At 34.6% G+C, this 12,358-nt stretch overlaps 1 long non-coding RNA gene across 16 annotated transcripts in view; it reads right to left on the bottom strand.

Moving 5' to 3' along the window:
- LOC107851095 overlaps window positions 1-5,013 on the bottom strand; it is an 11,361-nt gene extending 6,348 nt beyond the window's left edge. For 2 of the 16 annotated variants that reach the window (XR_007047881.1, XR_001668876.2), the window contains exons 1-4: window positions 4,615-4,825; window positions 4,403-4,527; window positions 2,990-4,234; window positions 2,411-2,539 (exon numbers count right to left, since the gene is read on the bottom strand). This is a non-coding gene — a long non-coding RNA (uncharacterized LOC107851095). Of the gene's footprint in view, window positions 1-2,410; window positions 2,540-2,989; window positions 4,235-4,402; window positions 4,528-4,614 lie in introns of all 16 variants that reach the window. The other 14 variants (XR_007047880.1, XR_007047884.1, XR_007047887.1 and 11 more) reach the window with 14 other exon arrangements.
- Between the last annotated feature and the right edge of the window lie 7,345 nt (window positions 5,014-12,358).

The following is a 12,358-nucleotide window of genomic DNA, read 5'->3' as shown; positions in this document are numbered from 1 at the left end:
GGATGTTGCGCTGGATGTGTGGGCTGACTAGAGGGGATAGAGTTCAGAATGAGACTATCCGGGAGAAGGTTGGTGTGACTTCAGTGGAGTGCAAGATGCGGGAAGCCCGATTGAGATGGTTCGGACACGTGAAAAGGAGGGGCATGGATGCCCCGGTCCGTAGGTGTGAGAGGCTAGCGTTGGATGGTTTTAGGCGGGGTAGGGGTAGGCCGAAGAAGTACTGGGGTGAGGTGATTAGGCAGGACATGGAGCAGTTACAGCTCACCGAAGACATGACCCTAGATAGGAAGATCTGGAGGACGCGAATTAGGGCAGAGGACTAGGGTCAGTTTGGGTCACTAGTGTAAGGAATTACTTGGTGGGGGTTTTATTCCTAGTATGATTCCGTGTTCCGTGTTTCATGTTTTATTACGAATTTGTGTGCTTTCCTCTGTTTTATATTACCTATGGGTGACGTATTTATGTTATGTAATCTGCTTCTGTGCTTTACTATGTGTTTGTGTGGTATTTCGTGCCTTGAGCCGGGGGTCTATCGGAAACAGCCTTTCTACTTCTTTAGAGGTAGAGGTATGGACTGCGTACATCTTACCCCCCAGACCCCACTAGGTGGGAATACACTGGGTTTGTTGTTGTTGTTGTTGTTGTTGTACTGAAACTATAACATCTCAGAGCAGTAGTATGTTGTTTAAAGTTACGGTATATATTTGGATTTATTTGATTAATTTATTAATTATGACTGACTTATCTGATAAAACTAGATTTAGATACGTCCCAAAATATTATTTAGATGAATAACGTACAAAAATTACCAAAATATAAAGAATTAAAGCAAATAATATCTAAAAAACGTAAAAAACTAAAAATAAGGATAGAAAGACTACAATATAACATAATTGCCGGAGTTAGTAAAAACTCAATAAATTCACAAAAAGAAGAAATATCAAATTTAGAATCAACAATAGATAGTCTAGAATATACATACCAACATGATCTATTAACAATTAAATAAAAAATGAACAAAGAAGAATTTATAATAGATGAAAAAATATATGAAAACCATGAAGGATTAAAAATAAAAATAGTATTTTCTAATCTAGGAAGAAGGTATAAGAAAATAGGTGAACATTTATATTTAATATTAGAAAAAGAAGAATTAAAATTAGAAGATAAAATTAAAAAAAGGAAAAAAAACAACAAGGTGCATCCAATAAATATTACATCATAGGACTATTTGAGCTAAGATCCCCACATTTTATTTGAGACAAAGATATCTATGTATTCACAATAGACTCATCATCAAATAAATGAACACAAGTCACTTAGAATCTCATCAGAACATAACAAAACAATCCCTGTGGAAGATTACAAATTTTCTATGAACTCAACAAAAAGTTCTATATCCCCCAACATATCTTGTTTACACCAAAAATATAATAGACTAAGACAGATGACTTTAATCTCTTGAATGTTGTTTCACTACATGAAATAAAAAGGAAGTGCGGTGAACTAAAGCTCTCGCAACACGTGGGATCAGGGAAAGGTCGGATCACAAGGGTCTATTGTACGCAGCCCCACCCTACATTTACTCATCACCTTTCGATGACATGGAGACAACTTTACCAGTTAAGCTATGGCTTTCTTTAGATCCACTTGACTAACGACAGTTATTCACCAACCATTGCATGGCACAAGGATACACTCTACGGGATGCTTCAAAAAAGACACAATGATCTCTATTCGATGGATAAAGCATTAACATGCAATTTCCACTTCATAACTTCAATTAGCAGAAAAGGTTTGCAACATAGCTATAACGACAATCTGCCAACTTGCAATAATTTTTTAAAATATACTTTGGCTCAAGTATAACCCCTAATTAACTTAGCTCGAAACAGGGAAAAATGCTAACTTTCTAGTTCACTAATTTGTCAAGCCGAAAGCAAAAATTCAAAAGATTTTTTCATGGTTTATGTAACCAAAAAAAAAAACTTAAAATTTTATTATTCTCTAAGAATAGAATCCTCAATTACCTTAACTGAAAAATGGAGAGAAAAATGAGAAGTTGCTAGTTCACTAATTTGTCAAGCCCAAAACAGAAAACGAAATCATTTTCTCATGATTTATGTAACCAGAAAAAGCTTCCTAACTTGCTACTTCACTAATTCACCTTATACAAACAAAACTCCAACAAAGATTCAAATGAAAAAACTTTAGAATTTCCTCAAAACCCTCGAAACAAACCAAATCAAAACAAATCAGTGCAGATCCAACCATTAAACCCAAATATAAACAAATCACCAATTTTTCATAAATACCTTTTCGTAGATCGTCATCTTTGACGCCGTGACAGAGGAAGAAGCAAAAAGGGTAGAAAGATAACGGAAGAGGAAAGCGCAGAAGCGGTGATTACCAGAAAGTTGAAATAATCAAGTTGCCTTGTGAAAATGACGGAAATAGCCCTTCAAAAGCTAGCGAAAATGACGGAAATAACCCTTAAGAAGCTGGCAAGACAACCTCCACCTGCTAGCTTCCTTAACACCTGTTCAACACTTGTATATATTAGTAAAATGATCAATTATGAAATTGGTTGAGATTCAAATCTAGGAAAATATTGTTTCCAACGTAACAAAGGTATTTCACAAACAAAAATACAAACAGCACTAAACAAGTATCTTTTTGGGAAAGATAAATCAAGCACTAAACATGTACTCACTCCGTCCTATTTTATGTGTCATCATTTTTTTTTGTTCGTTTCAAAATAAAATGTCATTTTTTAGCAATTATTTAAAAATGCAATTTCACTTTTACCTTTATTGGTCTCACTTATAAGATCCACTTAATTAAAAATAATAATAGTACATTATTTTAATAAAGGAAAATTTGGTAAAAAAAACATCAAGTCTTTACTTATTTCTTAAATTTCGTGACCGATCAAATTATGACACATAAAATAGAACCGAGAAAGTATCTTTTTATAATGAAAAGATACCTGGGTAGCTAAGAAGTAGCTGATGTTAACGAGGGCAATGCTCTTCTCTTGAAGCTTGCAAAGCTAGTGTAGTTGTTGGAGTTGATCTACCTGATGTTGTTCCGACAATAAAGGCGGAGATAAACTCATTGGAGATGAAGTGTGAAGTGGAATGTCCTTTCAATTTCTATCTTAGTCTACTTTCCTTTTGCTGCGGTCATGGGACACTTAAAATAAGTAGATTATTCCATTTTCAGCTCAGTTTTATGCAATAAATTTTAGAAGATTCAATCAAAATGATAAATGATGTATGGACAGGATAACAGATATCCATAAATCTCCAGTTTCGTCATTAATTAAAGTCTCTAAGACCACCCCCAATGGTTAAAAGAAAGGGCAGCCCGGTGTACTAAGCGCCCTCACAAGGATTTATAGTATGCAGCCTCACCTTATATTTCTGCAAGGGACTATTTCCAAGGCTTGAACCCATGACCTCTTGGTCACATGACAACAACTTTATCTATTACACCATGGCTCCTCTTTAGACTACCTCCAATAGTTAATGGTACAAAAATATTTTCTAATGCATACCGTGATACCAAATGGCAAGTCAAGTGGCAATAAGGTAGACAGTTCACAGAACACCAGAAACCATTAATTTTATTACTTTGTGTTGCCACACTGCAGTTTTAGGATCAAACCTGAGTTTCCATGTTGGTCAGTAGTGTAAATCTTGCTTCAACGTGAGCACTCAAGGCTTCCCATTCAGGTGTTCGTATGCGAACAAACTCTCTGTGCTCTATTGCTTGTAAGGAACTCAATTAAGTAGATGATAAAATCGGATCACAAACAATTCAATTAAAAAAAAAAAAATTCTTAACGAGAATCATTAACAAGCATGCTAGAAACCACGTTCGAAAAGAAATGTTTCTGTACTTCAATTATTAAGTCCCAAGTGATACATATTCATACAAAATAAGATCTTGTGAAGTTTCTCAATAAAGAAAAATCATATCTAATGTCCAAAAATTTTAGCAAAGAATAATTTAAATGGAATATTGTAGAAACAAGAGCTGTTTTATGACCTGTAATAAGTCTTGCCTTCATGAAATCTTATTTCTGGGCAGTCCCAGACAAGTTAAAAGACTCCTATATTCGCACAGAGCCAGATGGAACTTTAACAAATTTCTGAGGCAGCTCCCACAGATGATCCTTTTCATGAAACTACCAAGGCTGCGCATCCTTAAGATGATTAAAATAATTGTGCTGCAAAAACAAACAATTGAAAAGAAACTAGGGCATAAAGTATGACATCGTGCTAATTAAATCATTTAGAATTAGCAAAAAGGTCTTGAAAGGAGCTAAAAAGTTAAAATTTAAAATTAATTAGTATGCGGTGATGTTGCTTATATGCAAGAACTAGGAAAAACTGACCTCCTCAATTTCCCTCAACATGTCCCTTGCTGTCATTATCCCAGACACTCCAGATATCGAAAAACATGGACATTTCTTGAGCTGCAATGGAAAAGGTTACTAGAGGGAGTACTCCATTTGAAGTGCTGAATGGAAAATATAGTTGCATTAGAAAAACAACACTATGAAGCCATGGGAAAATGAATGTAGCTATAGACAAGAGGATGTTTTACACAAAATAGACTTGTGATGGAAGACATCCAAGATATGTGTTGATTTTCCCTTTGACTTCAACTATCTATTTAAGTGCAAAGAGACCATGACGATGTGCAGAACTCCGATGACGCCACGCCGCCACCTGAGAATTAATTAGTCTTTGTAACAAAATGTTTGGTAGATAAAACTCACAGGTGCACAATCAGGTAAACCAAAGCAAACAAAACGACTCACTACTTCCTGACTAGAGATTGCATAAGCTAGAGTACAACAGATTTTAAAAAACGTGTAAATTCACTATTACGTGGCAAATATAATAAAACCTTAAGTAGCTATTGAGAAGCAAGTGGATCAGAAGTCCACCTAAATAATGAAACAGACAATGAAAACAACAAATTTCTTGTCACTAAATAAGTGAGACAATTTGAAAAAAGAAAAACTAATGTCATATAGCTTCTTGGAATAATTGGCAAAGAAGAACTTTTGTAAAATTATTTTGTCAAATACCTACTTAATTTCTTTTTAATTTATTTTTTAGATTTAGGGGTAAAAAGTGAAAAAAGTGGGGCCCACACGTGGCCCAAGGGATCAATTTATCATTTATACAACTTTACAAATTTAATATAATACACCTAACCCCCTCCACTTATTTCAATATCCAAAAAAAAAAATCCTCTCTCTCCTCTTCAATTCTCAACTTCCGCTTTCAAACAACTTCTCCCAAAAACGTCATTTTCGTACGTTCTTCATCTGCAGCTGCTAAGGGGCGTTGTTGCTTCTAAAGGTTAGTTAAAATCGAGTTTTGATCATTTCTAGATCTATTTAAATGGTTTTTCTTTATGTAAATCGATTGGTAGTGATGTAGGATTTTTTTTTTCGAATTTGGTGTTTTGATTTAATCGTGTTTTTTTTTAGCAACGAAGTGTTGAATGGTGGTATAATTGTTGTTTGAAGAGTTATTTTGACATTTTGATTTGAACAGCGTCCTGTTTCTGTCCGTAGACCTACGGTTTATTCGTAGACCTACGGTCTATTCGTAGACCTGTGGTCTATGAAATGAGAATGCCTTAGATATATTTCAATTTTTAGACGTATGAAATTATTTTAAAACATGATTGCTGAAATAGTGAAAATTGAAATATTAATAGCTAATTAGTTTGATTAGGTGCACTAGTTTGATTTTTAACAATTGTTGTGTTTTGATATTTTGCATGTTCGATTTTGGTTCTATTATTGTATGTTTGTGTAGTGAACTGTTTAATGGTGGGGTGTTTGTTAATATTTTTTTTTGGGGGTGGGGATGGGGGTGGGGGTGGGGGGGAGTTTCATTTGATCATTGAGTTATTTCTGTTGATAGACTTGTGGTCTATGAACTGAAAATAGGAGATTTGTTCTTTAGGTGTAGACTGTGTTGAAAATGGGTAGAAAAAATGTTATTCCTAAATAGAAAGACGATACCGATGGTAATAGTAGAAGAGGAAGAGTTGCGGTAATTGAAAAAGTTTCAAAAAAAAAGAAAATTGAAGAGTCGGTGTCCGAATCAGATTCGGAGTTAAAGGAGATAAGCCACTACGTCGATTCTAGTGAAGATGTTGCCAAGCGGAGTGTCAGTGGTGACAGTGAAGAGTGCGAGGGAAGTGGGAGTAATAGTGATGATGGGGATAATGATTCGTTGTTCGTGCCATATCTTTCAAGGTGTATTTTCATGGAGCGGTGTGACCTTCGAACAATAATTGATGAGGTTGGATCTTTCCCAGCAAAGATATCGATCAGATCAAGAATGGCTGCTTATCGAGAATTTAAGCAAATTCTTGTCGACCAAGAATTGAAGAAAAGACTCAAGCTGTCCTGTTTTGGACACCTAAGAAACTTGCCGGAACATCTCAAGTTCAATGGGTAGTTGGTCCATTATTTGCTGTTGCGACGTGTTAAGAACGATAAGATGAGTCATGAGATGTGGTTCTGCGTTAACAACAAGCCTGCCTGTTTTGCTTTAAAAGAGTTTTGTTTGATCACGAGGCTGAACTGCTCATCATACCCCAGTGAATAAAAAATGAAGAAGGTGTTAGCAAAAAGGGACAATTTTTATTTTAAGGTGACAAAAAATAAAAACATCACGATGGCCTACTTATTACACCTGATCAGAGAAAATAAGCTGAACGAGGACCAGTAGTTCAAGTGTTATCTACTGTGGTTCTTGCACCCCATGTTGCTTGCAAAAGATTCGACAAAGGTTGTCGACATAAAACTGATTCGAATGGTCGACACATTGAGTTTCTTCGAGAAGTATCCATGGTGGAAAGAGATATTTCAACTGACCATGGACTATCTGAAGAAGAAAAGTGACCTGAAGAAGTAGAAGGAAGTATTTGATGAGAAACAGAAGACATCCTATGCTCTATTCGGATTTCCTTGGGCATTCATGGTATCTACCATAAACCCTTTAGTGAGTTTATCATAGATTATCATTTAATTTATACTATGTCATAGACTCATAGTTATTTTTTTCACTGTTGTACTGCTTACAGATTTGGATCTATGAGGACTTTCCTCATCTTGGAGAATTTGCTGGAAAATCAATGGATGAGCCCTTACCCATCCCCCGCATCCTTAGATGGCACACTTAAAAAAGCGACAAGATAATCGAAGGCGACCCATTCAAGTATAAAGGAAAAGTTACCGAGGTATGAACTTATTTTCTATAATGCAATAATAGTATCGTTTTATCGAATGTTATGTAATTGTTAATTGATATTTGGTAGAACGTGCACCCGTGCATCATCCCTACTGTTTGTGACACAGAGATGGATTACATAATTACGTTTGAGCCATATACGGATGAGGTAAAGAATAACGTCCTCGATGGCTTGAAGAAAGAGTTAGAAGGGGTGACTGTCCTCACTTCAAATGAGGACAGTGATGATGACGAGAATTTGGGTGGTAACCCCGTTAGAGTATGCGTTGGTGATGATAATTCTCCGAGCACCTCCAAAGATGCAGCAGGAACCTCATCCCCCGATGATCTTCATAAGTGTGTGGTTGTGCTCGAGGAAGCGGTGTTGGATATTACTGCCTATATCAAAAAGAAAAGAATGAAGAAAAAGGAAAATGATAGCGACAACATGAGCGAGGTAACTTCATTCATTAATTGATGTTGATAATGAATATTCAGCTTTAAATATTAGTAACACTTTGTAATATTATGAAATAGTGCATGCGCATGAATCAGAGAGGAATGAAAAAGGAGAAAAAAAGAGCAAAATGGATGAGTTGGTCGCTGTTGTGGCAGAAGAGGAAAAAAAGAATGGTGAAGAAGATAAGAGCCAAGAAGAAAATAGAAAAGTAGCAGCAACAGCAGGAGCAGAAGAAAAAGCGGCAGCATATGAACAAGGAGGCGCGAAAAAAGGAAAAACTGTTGAAGAAGAAGCTGACAAAGATGGCAAAGAAGAAGTTGAGCAAGAAGCAGCAGGTGAACGAAAAGAAGAAGCTGAGGAAGAAATAGCTGCTGAAGTTGAGGAAGAAACAACTGCTGTAGGTGAAGTATGAATAGAAGGTGTGGAACAAAAGAAAACTGAAGAAGCAGCAGCTGATGCACACGCTGAAAAAGAAAGAGAAGAAGGTGAGAATGAAGAAGTAGCTGCAATTATTGAGAAAAAAGAAGTTGAAGCTGTCCAAATAGATGCGGTCATGGACATTGTTGATAAAATCAACAGTAACACTTGTGTTGATGAGGAACTTAGGGAAAGAGACATTTAAATGCTAAGATGTTTAATTTGTTGTTAAATGATGAGTTGTTAGGATATGAAAATTTTTTTTAATTTCACAAATATGATGTTTGAAGGATCTGGTGGTAGGATATGACAATTATTCTTTTATTTTATGAAACTTGTTATTATTCTGAGCTGAATCTGTTTCTATCAAACTGATTTGTGGCATGAAATTTGAATATGCAGGGTGTGGTCATAGTTGGTACATTGTATGTTTGATATCATAGAATGTATACTTAATATTCCATATACCATATGCATAGTCTATCATTACCTTGCTGGTCGAATTTAAGTTGATGTGTTGTTTAATCGACTATGGTTCTATCAAAAATAGTATTTAACATTATACAAAAGTAGAACTATTATTATTTATTCAATATCACTACATCCATGTTACACTTTTCCAAAGAACGAATACTAGTATTATAGCACATAACATCATTTTTAGAACATTCTCTCTTTCTTTAGCCAAAATTAATTTTTGTTTTGGTTGATCCCTCTTTATTTGGGTGTCATATAGCAATAGTTTAAAGTGATCCATCTCTTATTCGGCTTCTTTGAACAAAGTTATGAGAAAATCTTTATTTTTTTCGCATTGTTGGAGCCTTTGTAGTAGATTAAATGAGGCCAAGCCTTGAAAATTTGATGTCTCGAGTCCCGGAATAAATGTTGATGGATTGGATGGAGGTGATAGCTCATCAAGTCATTTGAAAAACGAGCATGCGCCTTTATCCTAGGAAAAAAATAATTACATAACCATTAACTTAACTTTTAAAAAAAAAACACACATACCTCACCTTTGCAATTGTACAATTATAAAATTTGCGACCTAGATTTGAATCCATGCGTGACGTCCTCAAGACAGCCGCATTCTCAGAGTGATAAATTAGAGTATTTATAGAATTGGATGATTGAGATGCTTGCGACATTGTAGAATTTTTAAAAACAAAATAAAGTTGATGAAATAAAATATGGAGGGATGTACACCTTATATATAAAGTAAAAACAAAGTGTTCACACTGATGGCTTACAAAAGTAGCCGTTTTTATCGTTTGAAAAGTAATTTTTCTCTTTTGAACTGGTGGTGACACTAAATAGATTGTCGTAGATCATGACCTATGTTAGCCATCGATTTGTATGGTTTACCATAGACTTACACCTTTATTAGTGAATCAACTGATATCCTGATTATGCGTAGACTACCGTGATCTATGTACACATCTATAGACCATCAGGTGGAGGTAGTTAAAAAATAAATAATTAAATAAAAAAAATTAAAAAGATAACAGTAACATGTTTTGGGGATGGTGGAAGAAAATAATTAAATATAATATGATTTAAATAAATAATCACATGTTTTGTGGTTGGTGGAAGAAAATAATTTAATTAAAAAAGATTTAAATAGATGATGTTGAACTGGTGGTGACACTTAATAGACCATCGTATATCATGCACTATGTCCTCCATCGATCAGTCTGGTATATCGTAGACTTTCACGTTTATTATCGCATCGACTGATATCATTATTATGCATAGACCATGGTGATCTATGTACACAGTTATAGACCATCACTTGGATGTAGTTAAAAAATGATTAAATAAATTATAAATAAATGTGGTGTGAATTTCTACACTTGTGAAGGAGTGTAAACAAGTCACATAATCATATTAGAGCTTAAACAAATTAGGGAGGGTGAATTACGAAGTGTGTGGATGGGTAGTGATTGAATGCTCAATATCGTAAGAGTAATGTTTAAACAAAACATAAGTATGTATATAGGGTATGTATTGTATTTGATGCCTACACATTCCACATATTTCTTTCATCACCACCCCTAAATCAAAAGAGTGTATGCAATTGATAGTGGTAAAACATTATCATCCTCAATACATACTTGTGCTTTTAGAAACATTACTCTTACGATATTGAGCATTCAACCACTACCCATCAACACACTTTTTAATTCACCCTCCCTAATTTGTCTAAGCTCTAATATGATTATGTGACTTGTTTACACTTCTTAACATGTGTAGAAATCTACACCACATTTATTTATAATTTATTTAATTATTTTTTAACTACATCCAAGTGATGGTCTATAACTGTGTACATAGATCACCATGGTCTATGCATAATAATGATATCAGTCAATGCGATAATAAACGTGAAAGTCTACGATATACCAGACTGATCGATGGAGGACATAGTGCATGATATACGACGGTCTATTAAGTGTCACCACCAGTTCAACATCATCTATTTAAATCTTTTTTAATTAAATTATTTTCTTCCACCAACCACAAAACATGTGATTATCTATTTAAATCATATTATATTTAATTATTTTCTTTCACCAGCCCAAAATACATGTTACTATTATTTATTTAAATTTTTTTAATTTAATAATTGTCTTTCATAATTCTCAAAATTCGTGATTATCTATTTAAATCTTTTTTAATTTAATTATTTTTTTCCACCAGCCCCATAATATGTGATAATTTGTTTAAATCTTTTAAAATTAAATTATTTTTTGAAAATTTGTTTTATTTGTTTTAATTTACCTAATGATTCATCGATTTATGTAGTATACGATCGACTAATATGTACAATCGATGAAATACTTTGTATAAAATCTAAACATTAGATTTTACTCTTCAGGAAATTAGTCAAGCCACAATACTGTAACTTGAAAAGGCAGACATATTTGATTTGGGTTTTCAAACAAGGGATCAGAACAAAGATGACAAATACACAATGTTAAAAGAAACTGAAACATAGTTGTATTAAAATTGTTCATTGCATTACATAATAAAATTTACATCAAAAAGGGGAAAATGAAACGAGCTTTCTTCTAACAAGATCCTACAAAAAAAGCTTCTTCAGCAATGAACAAATCAAAAAAACTTAAAAACATATACTAAAATAAAACATTTAAACTAAATTATGGAAATGGTGTATGTGTGTGTGTGTGTGTGGGGGGGGGGGTGATGTAGTCAGGGCCTTCTATTCCGAGCCTTTCCAGAATTGCCCTCAAGAAATGAGCAATTCAACGGAGCTCCCGCTCCAGGTAGATGCGGTCTTGACCCAGCCTATAGAAAAGCTGGTCTAAATCATTCCTTAGGATGAGGAGATCGTAGTGCCTCGGAGGAGCACGTCTAATGGGACACAGGGGTATCCTTCTTGGAGGCATTTTTTGATTTAGGTGAAGAAGAAGAAGAAGAAGAGACAATTTCTGATATTTTCGACTTAGGGAAAACTGAAGGCTTGCGTAGAAAGACTGCATATACTTATAGACCTGTAGATTGCGTGCGTTCATATATCCACCCAATGGTAGGTCGACGTGTCTGACAAGAGAAAATATTTCATATGCGTATTCCAATTATTTTTCCTCATGAAGAGACATTTTGTGCAGCTTTTTAATAAATGGGAACGGGAAACAAGGGAAATAATGATTCATTGCATTGATTGGAAAAATAAGCCGGGAAAATGACCAACATAATGTGTTAGATCAGCAATAATATAATCAATACATAATATTTTATAGACCATATATTATATATACCGTAGACTATAAATAGTCTATCGTAGACAAAGCTTTAGGTCGATAATAACTGAACGTTAAAATCTAAAAAAATGCACATTCATCCCCCAAAACAGTAGCTTTACAACTGAAGCTAAAAAAAGGCTATTTATGATTTAATGCTCATTCTACACGTGGTTCTTTTGTGTCCGAATTTCTTGCATATTGAACACCTATTCCTCTTTTTGGACTTGAATGTCTCACCGACGCCCTTAGTGCGTTTGACTTTCTTCCTTCTGAGTTTGGGATCATATGGGGGTGGAGAAATTTTTGTATCTACCAATTCCTGTGGCACAGTCCATTCAGCCTTTGGAGGGACCACGTTAATTGCTTTCGAGTATGCGAGGAGGTAACTTTCAGCTTTATAAATTGGCAAAGAGTAGTCGTAGATGGAGTTACCATAACCTTCGCCA

This window comes from Capsicum annuum, chromosome 12, assembly GCF_002878395.1.
Source record: "Capsicum annuum cultivar UCD-10X-F1 chromosome 12, UCD10Xv1.1, whole genome shotgun sequence".
In the NCBI taxonomy this organism is placed as follows: domain Eukaryota; kingdom Viridiplantae; phylum Streptophyta; class Magnoliopsida; order Solanales; family Solanaceae; genus Capsicum; species Capsicum annuum.
This window is presented reverse-complemented; position numbering and strand designations above follow the sequence as displayed.